General features: G+C 39.2%; 1 protein-coding gene and 1 long non-coding RNA gene across 2 annotated transcripts in view; one reads left to right on the forward strand and one right to left on the reverse strand.

The window, feature by feature from the left end:
- LOC134226360 (beta-1-syntrophin) overlaps positions 1-13,002 on the forward strand; it is a 728,606-nt gene that overhangs the window by 670,062 nt on the left and 45,542 nt on the right. The window lies entirely within an intron of this gene.
- LOC134226361 (uncharacterized) lies at positions 7,489-7,962 on the reverse strand. Its single transcript, XR_009983458.1, has 3 exons — positions 7,862-7,962; positions 7,706-7,800; positions 7,489-7,642 (listed from the first exon to the last, which is right to left on the reverse strand). It is a non-coding gene; the product is annotated as an uncharacterized LOC134226361 (long non-coding RNA).

The raw sequence follows: 13,002 nt of genomic DNA on the forward strand, positions 1-13,002 counted from the left end.
CGTGCCAAGTGCAGCGGTTGCGGTGCTACCAATTGCGGATCGAATATCTCTCCAGCCATCTGCAAGAGACGCTGCGCCTAGCCGTGCTTCTTGCGAGTGCCACTTCCAGCTGCTGCGCGTATTCTTGGGCTAGTCTACCATCTTGTAGCCGCACAATGTTAAGCCGCGGCGTCCGACTTCGACGAATGTTGTACACCGTCGAGAGTTTTGAGCGCAGACATACTGCAACGAGGTAGTGGTCGGATTCAATATTCGCACTGCGGTAAGTGCGTACGTTCGTGATTGTGGAGAAGAATTTACCGTCGATTAGAACGTGGTCGGTTTGGTTTTCCGTTTCTTGGTTAGGTGATCTCCATGTGGCCTTGTGGATATTTTTGCGGGGAAAGAAGGTGCTTCGGACTACCATTCCACGGGAGGCTGCGAAGCTTATGGATCATTGGCCATTGTCATTAGATACGGTGTGCAGACTATCCGGTCCGATGACCGGTCTATACTTTTCCTCCCTTCCTACCTGTGCGTTCATGTCATCGATGACGATTTTGACGTCCCGCAGTGGATATCCATCGTATGTCTGCTCCAGCTGTGCGTAGAACGCTTCTTTCTCGTCGTCGGGTCTCCCTTCGTGTGGGCAGTGCACGTTGATGATGCTATAGTTGAAGAAACGGCCTTTAATCCTCAGCTTGCACATCCTTGCGTTGATTGGCTGCCACCCAATCACACGATGGCGCATCTTACCCAGCACTATGAAGCCGATTCCCAGCTCGTTGGTGGTGCCACAGCTTTGGTAGAAGGTAGCCGCTCGATGCCCGCTTTTCCACACTTTCTGTCCTGTCCAGCAAATCTCCTGCAGCGCCACGACGTCGAAGTTGCGGAGATGTAATTCATCGTAGATCATCCTGTCGCAACCTGCGAAACCTAGCGACTTGCAGTTCCATGTTCCAAGCTTCCAATCGTGATCCTTTATTCGTCGCCTAGGTCTTTGCCGATTATATCGAGTCGCATTATCTCTTATATTGTTCGTAATTATTGGTTTTCCAGGCGGCTTATTGGGCCTGCGCAAACCTCCTGTCTCGTCGGAGGGCCGTCGTGTCAGGGCTGTTTAGCGTCCCACCTAACACCAGGACTTGGGCTTGTGCGCTTTGAGCGGCACACGGTCGCTTTGGTGGGGCCTACTTGCGGATACATGCAGCTTTTTATAGGAATTTAACAGGGCCCACTGTCAAACCCCACCACATCCTAGGCAAGCCTCACAACTCGCAGATGGCCTGGGGAGGGATCGTCAAGCCCTTGGACATAGTCCCTGCTGCCCATAAGTAACATTCTAAAGCAAACTTTAATTTTAATATTTATCACTTCTTATCACATCGTGCATTGTCGGATAATATTCTTGTTTTTTTTTCCTTGAAATCCCAGTGACATTCATCCGGTAAAGTTTCAATCAATCCTGACAAATTGAAATCACCTTCCCCCCATCGACTTAGCAGCTCTACCCGCATCGCCATTTTGTGGGAAAGTGCCGCCAAGTCGTCAACTCCATCGTTGTCGCCGTCGCCACCGCCCGAAGCGATCCACCCAGATCCACTGACTGACTGGAGAAAGCTAACAACTAAATCCCCCTGACTTGACTCCGTCATGCAGAGTTTCAGTCACACTGACTGGCTGCATGGAAAGCGGAAGAATCCGAGCCGAGAGGTAAATCCCTCCGGCAAATTGTAGCATTTTCCAGAGCAATTTCCTCCTGCGGCGGCGGCAGCAGCGGTGGCGACCACTCCTGTCGTCGCTGGGGCCCACTCGACTGGGGTGGGCTGCTACCGCAGCTGCAGTCTCGCATGTGTGAGCAAACAAACCAACTATAGATGCAGTATCCCGCATGATGTGGAGCAGTGGCTGGCAAACTTTTCGCGAAGATGAATGGAGTTATGTCGTATCGGTTTCGTGGACCGTTGAACGTTATTTTGATCAGTCATTCGATAAAAAAAAATTGAAAAATAAATCTGAGCTATAAAGAGATCATTCAATTAAAATGTGTGTCTTAATGCTACTAAGAGCTTTGTGGCCGTGCGGTAGGCGTGAAAGTCGTCTATGCGCATTTGCGAACTGCGCAGGGTGGGTTCGATTCCCGCTCGGAAAGGAGTAATCTTTCCATATGGCGGAAAATGTTTCACTGATCCCCTGGGAGGTTTTTGTGTAAATATTCGTTCCGTTGTGTTGCTAGATATTGAATGTTCAATCTTTACAGCCTTTTTTACTGACAGTGAGTATGACTACAATTATTTTGCGGATTGATTGTCTTGTAATTATAGTTTGATACAACAACTAAATTGTTCCACCTAACGAGGCTGGATAAATAACAAAAAGACGCAACGTCAAAATTGGACTGGAACTTTAACTCCAACCTTTTTGGTACGATACAAACCAAAGATGTTCTGAACACCTCGTTTTTCGACGACTATTTTAAAACATCCGAATATTGATCAACAGTGAGAACTTCTGGTATAGAGGCATACAGGCATCACATCAGGACGGGTGTGTGACAAACACACGGTTCCAAAGTAGGGACAATTCTCTGCAGTGTGTGCACTCTCTCTCAGTGCAGTCGATTCCACCCAATGGCAACAATAGCAGATATACAAATAAAAATGGTGATTTATTCAAGATATTCATTATTTATTATATTCAAAGTCTTTGCCGGTGCTGGTGCCGGAGCCGGGCGATACCAGCAGAGGATGGTCCCGTTTGGTTCCGGTCCGGTTGAGCTTCGCCAACCGACCGGTCAGCTCATTCGTATGGAAAATAAACTCCGGTTGCAATTGCTGGGCGGCAGGGTGCCACAAAAACATCCAACTTGGAGTAATAATGACGTTCAACTCTAAAATGTAATATTTCAAATGCATTTTACCCAGTTAGCGGTTTTATAACTACTGTCGAAAATAATTCTATCGAATCTTTTGGCGTAACATCCGCAGAATGAATAATTCTTGAATACATTTTAAAAATTTCCTTGCAAATTAAACACACTTTCATTATTTTGAACGAATAATCTATAATTACACATTAATTGAGCAGCAAACAAGCCTTTCCTATCTGTGAGTTCCGGAACACCCTTATGGAACACATTTGGATGCAAACAAGAGAAAGAAGAAGCCCCCAGCTACAATGCTGCATGCATTGCATATCCTCTGAGCAAACATGATGTCGAGGCAAACAGCACGCTGTGTTGGTGGTGGGATTAGAGCTTTGTCAGCAAAATGGGATTCTTAGGAAGATGCAAGTGCATTCCGGGCCCACTGCTTCTACTTCTTCTTCTCGCTGAGAATAACAGAATGTGCTGAAAATGTTGTCTTCGTTCTTTCGTTAAGAGCCGTTCTTTACTCGATGTTGAAAAGTTAAGTGATTTTCTTCAAGCTCCACTGAATCCCAAAAGAGTAGTGAACTCGGACAAGCTCGGCCGGGTCGACAAAACAGGGATATTGCTTCGGATTAGGAGCTGTTTGCTAATTGAGGCCCGCTTGCACAGTGTCATGAATCCCATGAAATGGTTCATCGGGATGACGGTATTAGTTTCATGAAACAAAACAACCAACAAACGACGACCTTTTCAGAGGAAGGATGATTTTTATTTCGTTGGATACTCCTTTTTTTGCCAATTAATTGGAGTTGTGCACCGATCGGACAACGATGTCCATATTGGAGAAACCTTGTTTCAATTCGAAATTCTGCATTTCATGTATTATGTCTAGTATCTTTGATTATAAGAATTAAAAAAAAATAATAACAATTATTTACATTATTTAATAATCTGCATTGGCTCACAACTCTTACCCGAACTTGACCCTTTGTAATAAACGAGTTCGTTTTGGTCCGCGCTGGATTCCACGAGGCAAGTCCCAATTTGAATTGCTAATTCGCACCCCAGCCTCAAAATGCCTTTCAACAAATAAAAACAGTTGTTGCTATAAATCCTAAAGCACACAGAAAACCGGGCTTTCCACCTCTCCGTGACAATAGAACAAAACAAAAAAAAGCGCACTCTTTTCACGCCTCTTCCCACTTGACCTTTTGTTGGACAGACAGCAGCTACCAGCGCGAAAAAAAAAGTTGCACCTCCGCTAGAACATCATCTAGTTGATGCTGCACAGCGGACAGCTCGTATTATCTTTCGTAATTCAATTGCCCGTAATTAGCGAAATTTCATTCTCGTTTCGTGACATTTTAATTTCATTGCTGCATAATTAAGTCCGGCAGCGGCAGTCGACGACTTGGAAAAAGGTGTTTGCGTGAATACTTCGTTCACATCGCGATTACTCCGGGAGAGGACGACATTCCGTTGAACACTTCATTGAAATGGATTAAAATGGAAACAATTTTCTCATTCCCTTTCTTTCGAGTCATCCCGTCCGTTCCTTGCAGCAATACTTTTTAAAATCTCACGCCTGATTGAATCATCTTCCGTTCTGCATCGGTCCGCCCGAGTGTCCTTGCAGCGAATTCCACCCCCAGGAACGATCTCATCGTAAAACCAACATGTAATTACACACTGCTACTGCCACCGCTTCCGCCGTGGAACAAAAGCTTAGCAGAAGAATTTTCTTCTCTGCATTTGTGTGACCCGCCCCATCCAATCACCATCCTGCTGCACCTGGGACCCGGCCTTACCCTGAACCAGCACGACAGAAATGTTGAAAATTACAGCGTCCCAGGATCCAGCCAGCAGCAGCGCCAGCATCGTCCGGTCTGTCCATCGCCATTCGCTTTCTTTTGGCACAAAATTGCCGGAAGCCGGAAGCAATCGGAAAGGATGCGATATACCGTTGCCAGCTTTGTGCTAGTTGGCATTTAATCTTTACGCCCACTTTGTAGGTATCCATGGGAGCAAGGCCAGAGCTGGGAATAATGGAAGGGCATAACAGGTGATATATTCAACCTGACACGAACATTTTGAGCGAATCACAATCGGTACGTGTTGAATCTGAGAAGAATGGTGGCGTAATGAAAAATTTAGAGATGATGAAAACATGTAACTTAGGACATTTTCTAAACTTTGAACATTGTTTATTGGAAAGGCTTTACACAAACCAAACAAATTCGTTCGTTTTGAAATAAAATATGCGTTGTTCAACCTGATAATTTAATGAAACAACTTACTTCTGCTGGAAAGAAAAAAGTACAAAAAAATAATTTATATAATTGATAGGAGATGGTGACTGAAGATGGTTTTAAACAAAAGAATCTTCATTTTTATCAAAAAAAATGTTTTGTTCGGTATAGAGATGTTTGACTTAGGTAATAAAAAAGTTAACAGAAGATCCACTCAAAACTACAGCATCTTTCTTCGAAAAATTCTCAGTATTTTGTATGATCACCGGAATGGCAATACATTAAGCGACTTACGATGCTACTATTGTTGTTGGAAAATGAACCTTCGCTGTTAAAAATAAAATCCCGCTTGATCGATAGTTTCGAATTCTGGTCCAAAATGTTCACGAAGGGTTCCTCAATTATTTAACCATCATTGTTGAAACTATTACCATCTTCTTGTAGGAAAAAAAAAACCTCATACTATAAAAGATCCACCTTCATGCTGCTCAATTTATTCAGTGATTTTTTGCACTGGTAGCTCAATTTTGGAACTACAAATTATTTACTGAGTTTTGGTTGTTATTTCATATTTACTTTCGCTATCCCTAAAATACGTTTACGGAAAAAATAAACTTGAGGACAGACTTTCTTTCTAGTTGTATTTATTTTTCCTAGCAAAAGTTTCTTCTACTAGAGGAAGCTCTTCAAACTAAATTAATAAAGGCGATTGCTTGCGGTTTTTTTTCCTGTAGGGCCTATCAAGATCTGCAACCAGGCAGGGTTTGCAGAAATCGCGTTCTCAACGATAAAAGAGTGGCAAAAAGTGTTTGGAATCATTACAAGCCATGAAAACCATTTGATCGAACTTGTATACAAGTGCGAAAAAACAGTTGAAATGCATCATCTGAACCAGTGCCCCCGCGTTTGAAGCTTTTTAAAACAAATTTATCATGGAGTATAGCCTCCCGACAGCTTGCGAAAAAGTCTCTCACGGTATGCTACATATCGTAAATGTATACAGAGTGAGAGTGAGAGATTGTTCCCTCTTTTTAATTCAAACTCTGTCTGCAATTGCATTATGTTCTTTTAGAAACATTTTCTCCTTTATCTTTTCTAAACTTTATTTTTGTTTTTATCTGGGATGTTGTGTCCCAGACGAGTTTGTAAGACATAATTATCCGTTGCAACAATACACAAAAAACTCATTGGCTCTTTCGTCACTTCGCTTTGACAAGATCATTAACCTAAATTTCACAAACCAAACGTCTAATCTAAAAAAGTACGCCACGCTATCAATGGAAATACTCTTAAAAAGATTTTTTTTTTTTTTAATTTACGGTCTGGTGAAATCACAAAAGTGATAGCTTATGATGACCGTAACTTATCCACTACATTCTTCCCCATCTCTCATGCCATGTATACTTCATCCTTGGCAAAATAATTTCAAAATCAAATCCTTCTGCATGTAATTCTAAAACTTGAAAATAGAATACAAACTACTCTAGGGCAGTTCAAATTAGAAAAATGTGTTCAAAATCAAGCTCCCATACCTTGCATGGAAAGATATTATAGTATATCGTACTCTGACAAAATTTCAGCTCATTTGGTTGAGGTTTAATGGTGGCGCGAAGACGATTAAGTTTTATATGCAAATTACTATGGAGAATGGGTTATCTACGTTCAATGTGTTGTATTTTTGCTTGATTAGATTCAATTCAAGTAGTCTCTTCAGAAGTTGATACTTAAATCTATCATGAACATTGTTCTAGAAGACATATAAGTATTTAAAATCAGCTTTCATAACGAAATTAATAAAACATATAAGACCTTGCTGTTGTTGGAAAACTTTTGAAAAAGTGAGTTTTACCGATAGGGGATTAACGATGTTGTAATAACTGTTACTTACTAGTAACTGTTTCTGGTTTTGTTTGAGTTGGATGGCTGTCATCGCGTGTAATGAAATAAGGTGACAAGTTCAAACTTCTACGATGGAATTAGGGAAGACCATTGTGTGGTCCGTCTGCTGTCCAATTTAGCAGTTAGAGAATAAAAACTTCCAAGCAATAAAGTGGCATTGCAGTTTTCCTTTTATTATAGCACGAGTGGAAGGAATACGCGGCACGCCATTCATACAACATGATCGCTGATCTTTGGAAAACCTTTTGTATTGAAACTCAACGACAAAGTTATTCACCCTCAGAAGGCACTAGAAAAGCGCTTAGCTGTTAGGTGTATTAACCAGTCTTTTTAAATTAAGTCGCTGTTCGTATTTGATACAACACCTTCTCAATCATTTCTTTTCGTAAATGAGTCGCACATAATTCCATTTATTCTGTTATTCAAACACATATAAATATTTTTCAAAATTCATAATAATATTATTTATTGATCTTTTTTATGACCGTTTATTATGTTCAAAAGTTTATAAAAGAAAAAAAAAACTGGTGTACAGCTACAAAGGTTCGTGCCAGGGCAAATTACTAGATCCACTGCTATAAGATCCAATTTTGGGTTTTTTGAACATTTTAGATTAATCTTTCAACAATTGCGACTTGAGAGTGACCTGAAATCAAAAAAATGTACTGGGAAGGTTGCAGTTGAATTACATTAGTTTTGTATGCCAAACCCAAAGGGAGATGTGTGTTCTGCGGATAGTAAGTAGATTCTTCGGGGCGATAAACCAATAATTTCATTTCTTGAGCAGCTACATGGCGGATTATTCTGTATTGTCAACATATAAACGAAGAATTAAAAATAGAAGTGGTTAATAGAAAAAACCTACCATTAATAACGTCATCTGTATATGTACTGGAAACTATCAATATTCTTTTATGTGAATAAACATTTCTTATTTCATACGAAAAAACTTGTGTGCGTACTGTCACTATACAGTACTCAAAACAAAACTTTAGAATAGTTGCTAAGAAACAGTTATTACAACATCGTTGATGCCCTATCGGTAAAACTCACTTTTTCAAAAATGTTCCAACAACAGCAAGGTCTTATATGTTTTATTAATTTCGGTATGAAAACTGATTTTAAATGCTTATATGTCTTCTAGAAAAATGTTCATGATAGGTTTAAGTATCAACTTCTGTAGAGACTACTTGAATTGGATCTAATCAACCAAAAATACAGCACATTGAACGTAGATAACCAGTAGTAATTTTCATATAAAACTTAATCGTCTTCGCGCCACCATTAAACCTTAACCAAATGAGCTGAAATTTTGTCAGAGTACTATATACTATAATATCTTTCCATCCAAGGTATGGGAGCTTGATTTTGAACACATTTTTCTAATTTGAACTGCCCTACTACTCAATCAACCTATTTCATTAGAAATTTTAGATCGTTTTGTAGTCTTAGTCGATTCTTCGACTTATTCAACAATTTAAGATCAACCTTCTCAGAGAAACAATATCTTTTAAAACCTCTAAACATTTAATAATCGAGCTGTAACAGGGCTGCACGTTGTATCCGACTTGAGGAATTGGCCTGTTAATGGTACGAAATTGGACGAATTTTAAACCCAACTTTGAAAACAGAACTCTTAATTTTTTGTTTAAAATTACGAAAATAGTTGGAGGCGCCAAAACATATAGATTCTTTGGCAAATTCAACCAAAATAAAAAGAATGGAACCTAATCCATATTGCACGCAAATCCAATCCAAATTTAATCCCAATCGAAATCTAAGCCAATCCAAATCCAATCCAATCCAAAGTATATCAGAATGCAATCCAAATCTAATCAAAACCCAATCAAAATCAAATCCGAATAAAATACCAATCCAATTAAAATCCAATCCAATCCAATTCCATTCAAATTCATTCCAATTACAATGCAAATCCAAATCCAATCCAAATCCAAATTCAATCCAAATTCAATCCAAATCCAATCCAATTCCATTCAAATTCATTCCAATTACAATCCAAATCCAATCCAAATCCAATCCAAATTCAATCCAAATTCAATCCAAATTCAATCCAAATCCAATCCAAATCCAATCCAAATCCAATCCAAATCCAATCCAAATCCAATCCAAATCAAATCCAAATCCAATCCAAATCCAATCCAAATCCAATCCAAATCCAATCCAATTCCATTCAAATTCATTCCAATTACAATCCGAACCAATCCAAACCAATCCAAATTTAATCCAAACCAATCCAAACCAATCCAAACCAATCCAAAACCAATACAAAACCAATCCAAACCAATCCAACAAAAAATCCAAACCAATCCAAACCAATCCAACCAATCCAAACCAATCCAAACCAATCCAAACCAATCCAAACCAATCCAAACCAATCCAAACCAATCCAAACCAATCCAAACCAATCCAAACCAATCCAAACCAATCCAAACCAATCCAAACCAATCCAAACCAATCCAAACCAATCCAAACCAATCCAAACCAATCCAAACCAATCCAACCAATCCAAACCAATCCAAACCAATCCAACCAACCAAACCAACCAAACCAATCCAAACCAATCCAACCAACCAAACCAATCCAAACCAACCAAACCAATCCAAACCAATCCAAACCAACCAAACCAACCAAACCAATCCAAACCAATCCAAACCAATCCAAACCAATCCAAACCAATCCAAACCAATCCAACCAATCCAAACCAATCCAAACCAATCCAAACCAATCCAAACCAATCCAAACCAATCCAACCAATCCAAATACAATCCAAACCAATCCAAACCAATCCAAACCAATCCAAATCCAATCCAAATCCAATCCAAATCCAATCCAAATCCAATCCAAATCCAATCCAAATCCAATCCAAATCCAATCCAAATCCAATTCAAATCCAATCCAAATCCAATCCACATCTAACCAAATTTCAACCCAAATTCAACCCAAATTCAATCCATATCCAATCCAAATCCAATCCAAATCCAATCCAAATTCAATCCAAATCAAATCCAAATCCAATACAAATCCAATCCAAATCCAATCCAAATACAATCCAATTCCAAATCCAATCCAAATCCAATCGAAATCCAATCGAAATCCAATCCAAATCCAATCCAAACTCAATTAAAATTCAATCCAAATCCAATCCAAATCCAATCCAAATCCAATCAAAACCAAACAAACCAATCCAAACCAATCCAAACCAACCCAATCCAAACCAATCCAATTCAATCCAATCCAACCAATTTCCAATCCAAACCAATCCAAACCAATCCAAACCAATCCAAACCAATCCAAACCAAACCAATCCAAACCAATCCAAACCAATCCAAACCAATCCAAACCAATCCAAACCAATCCAAACCAATCCAAACCAATCCAAACCAATCCAAACCAATCCAAACCAACCAAACCAATCCAAACCAATCCAAACCAACCAAACCAATCCAAACCAATCCAAACCAACCAAACCAATCCAAACCAATCCAAACCAATCCAAACCAATCCAAACCAACACAACCAATCCAAACCAATCCAACCAATCCAAACCAATCCAAACCAATCCAAACCAATCCAAACCAATCCAAACCAATCCAACCAACCCAACCAATCCAAACCAATCCAAACCAATCCAAACCAATCCAAACCAATCCAAACCAATCCAAACCAATCCAAACCAATCCAACCAATCCAAACCAATCCAAATCCAATCCAAATCAAAACCAAATCCAATCCAAATCCAATCCAAATCCAATCCAAATCCAATCCAAATCCAATCCAAATCCAATCCAAATCCAATCCAAATAGAATCATAATCCAAATCCAAATTCAATCCAAATACAAATCATTTCCAATCCAAATCAAATCCAATCTAAATCCTATTCGAATCCAATCCAAATCCAATTCAAATCCAATCGAAATCAAACCCAATTCGAATCATAATCCAATCAATTTCCAATCCAAATCCAATTCAAATGAATTCAAGTCGAAATCTAATCCAAATCGAATCATAATCCAATCCAAATCCAATCCAAATCCAATCCAAATCCAATCCAAATCCAATCCAAATCCAATCCAAATCCAATCCAAATCCAATCCAAATCCAATCCAAACCAACCCAATCCAATCCAAATCCAATCCAAATCCAATCCAAATCCAATCCAAATCCAATCCAAATCCAATCCAATCCAATCCAAATCCAATCCAAATCCAATCCAAATCCAATCCAAATCCAATCCAAATCCAATCCAAATCCAATCCAAATCCAATCCAAATCCAAATCCATTCCAAATTCAATTCAATCCAAATCCAATTGAAATCCAAATCCAATGCAAATCCAATCCACATCCAATTCAAATCTAATCCAATCCAATCCAAATCCAATCCAAATCCAATCCAAATCCAATCCAAATCCAATCCAATCTAAATCCATTCCAAATTCAATTCAATCCAAATCCAATTGAAATCCAAATCCAATCCACATCCAATCCAAATCCAATCCAAATCCAATCCAAATCCAATCCAAATCCAATCCAAATCCAATCCAAATCCAATCCAAATCCAATCCAAATCCAATCCAAACCAAATCAAACCAATCCAACCAATCCAAACCAATCCAAACCAATCCAAACCAATCCAAACCAATCCAATCCAATCCAAACCAATCCAACCAATCTAAACCAATCCAATCTAAACACAACCAAATACATTTCCAACACAACCAATCCAACCAAACCAAATCCAATCCAAACCGATCCAAACCAATCCAAACTAATCGAACCAATCCAAACCAATCCAAACCAATCCAAACCAATCCAAACCAAACCAATCCAAACCAACCAAATCCAAACCAATCCAAACCAATCCAAACCAATCCAAACCAAACCAATCCAAACCAATCCAATCCAAACCAATCCAAACCAATCCAAACCAATCCAAACCAATCCAAACCAATCCAAACCAATTCAAACCAATCCAAACCAATCCAAACCAAACCAATCCAAACCATTCCAAACCAATCCAAACCAATGCAACCAATCCAAACCAATCCAAACCAATCCAAATCTAATTGAACCAACCAAACCAATCTTAACCAATCCAAACCAACCAAACCAATCCAAACCAATCCTAACCAATCCAAACCAATCCAAATCTAATCGAAATCCAATTCAAATTCAATCTTAATTCATTTATAATCACATTCAAATCCAATCCAAATCCAATTCAAATCCAAATCTAATCCAAATCCAATCCAAATCCAATCCAATCCAAATCCAATTCAAATCCAAATACAATCCAAATCCAATCCAAACCAAACCAATCCAAACCAATCCAAATTCAATCCAAACCAATCCAAACCAATCCAAATCCAATCCAAACCAATCCAAATCCAATCCAAACCAATCCAAACCAACCAAACCAATCCAAACCAATCCAAACCAACCAAACCAATCCAAACCAACCAAACCAATCCAAACCAACCAAACCAATCCAAACCAATCCAAACCAATCCAAACCAATCCAAACCAATCCAAACCAACCAAACCAATCCAAACCAATCCAAACCAATCCAAACCAATCCAAACCAACCAAACCAATCCAAACCAATCCAAACCAATCCAAACCAATCCAAACCAATCCAAACCAACCAAACCAATCCAAACCAATCCAAACCAACCAAACCAATCCAAACCAACCAAACCAATCCAACCAATCCAAACCAATCCAAACCAACCAAACCAATCCAACCAATCCAACCAATCCAAACCAATCCAAACCAACCAAACCAATCCAAACCAATCCAAACCAATCCAAACCAATCCAAACCAATCCAAACCAATCCAAACCAATCCAAATCCAATCCAAACCAATCCAAACCAATCCAAACCAACCAAACCAATCCAAACCAATCCAAACCAATCCAAACCAACCAAACCAAACCAATCCAAACCAATCCAAACCAAACCAATCCAAACCAATCCAAACCAA

The sequence above is a fragment of the Armigeres subalbatus genome, chromosome 3 (genome assembly GCF_024139115.2).
Source record: "Armigeres subalbatus isolate Guangzhou_Male chromosome 3, GZ_Asu_2, whole genome shotgun sequence".
Classification (NCBI taxonomy): Eukaryota; Metazoa; Arthropoda; class Insecta; order Diptera; family Culicidae; genus Armigeres; species Armigeres subalbatus.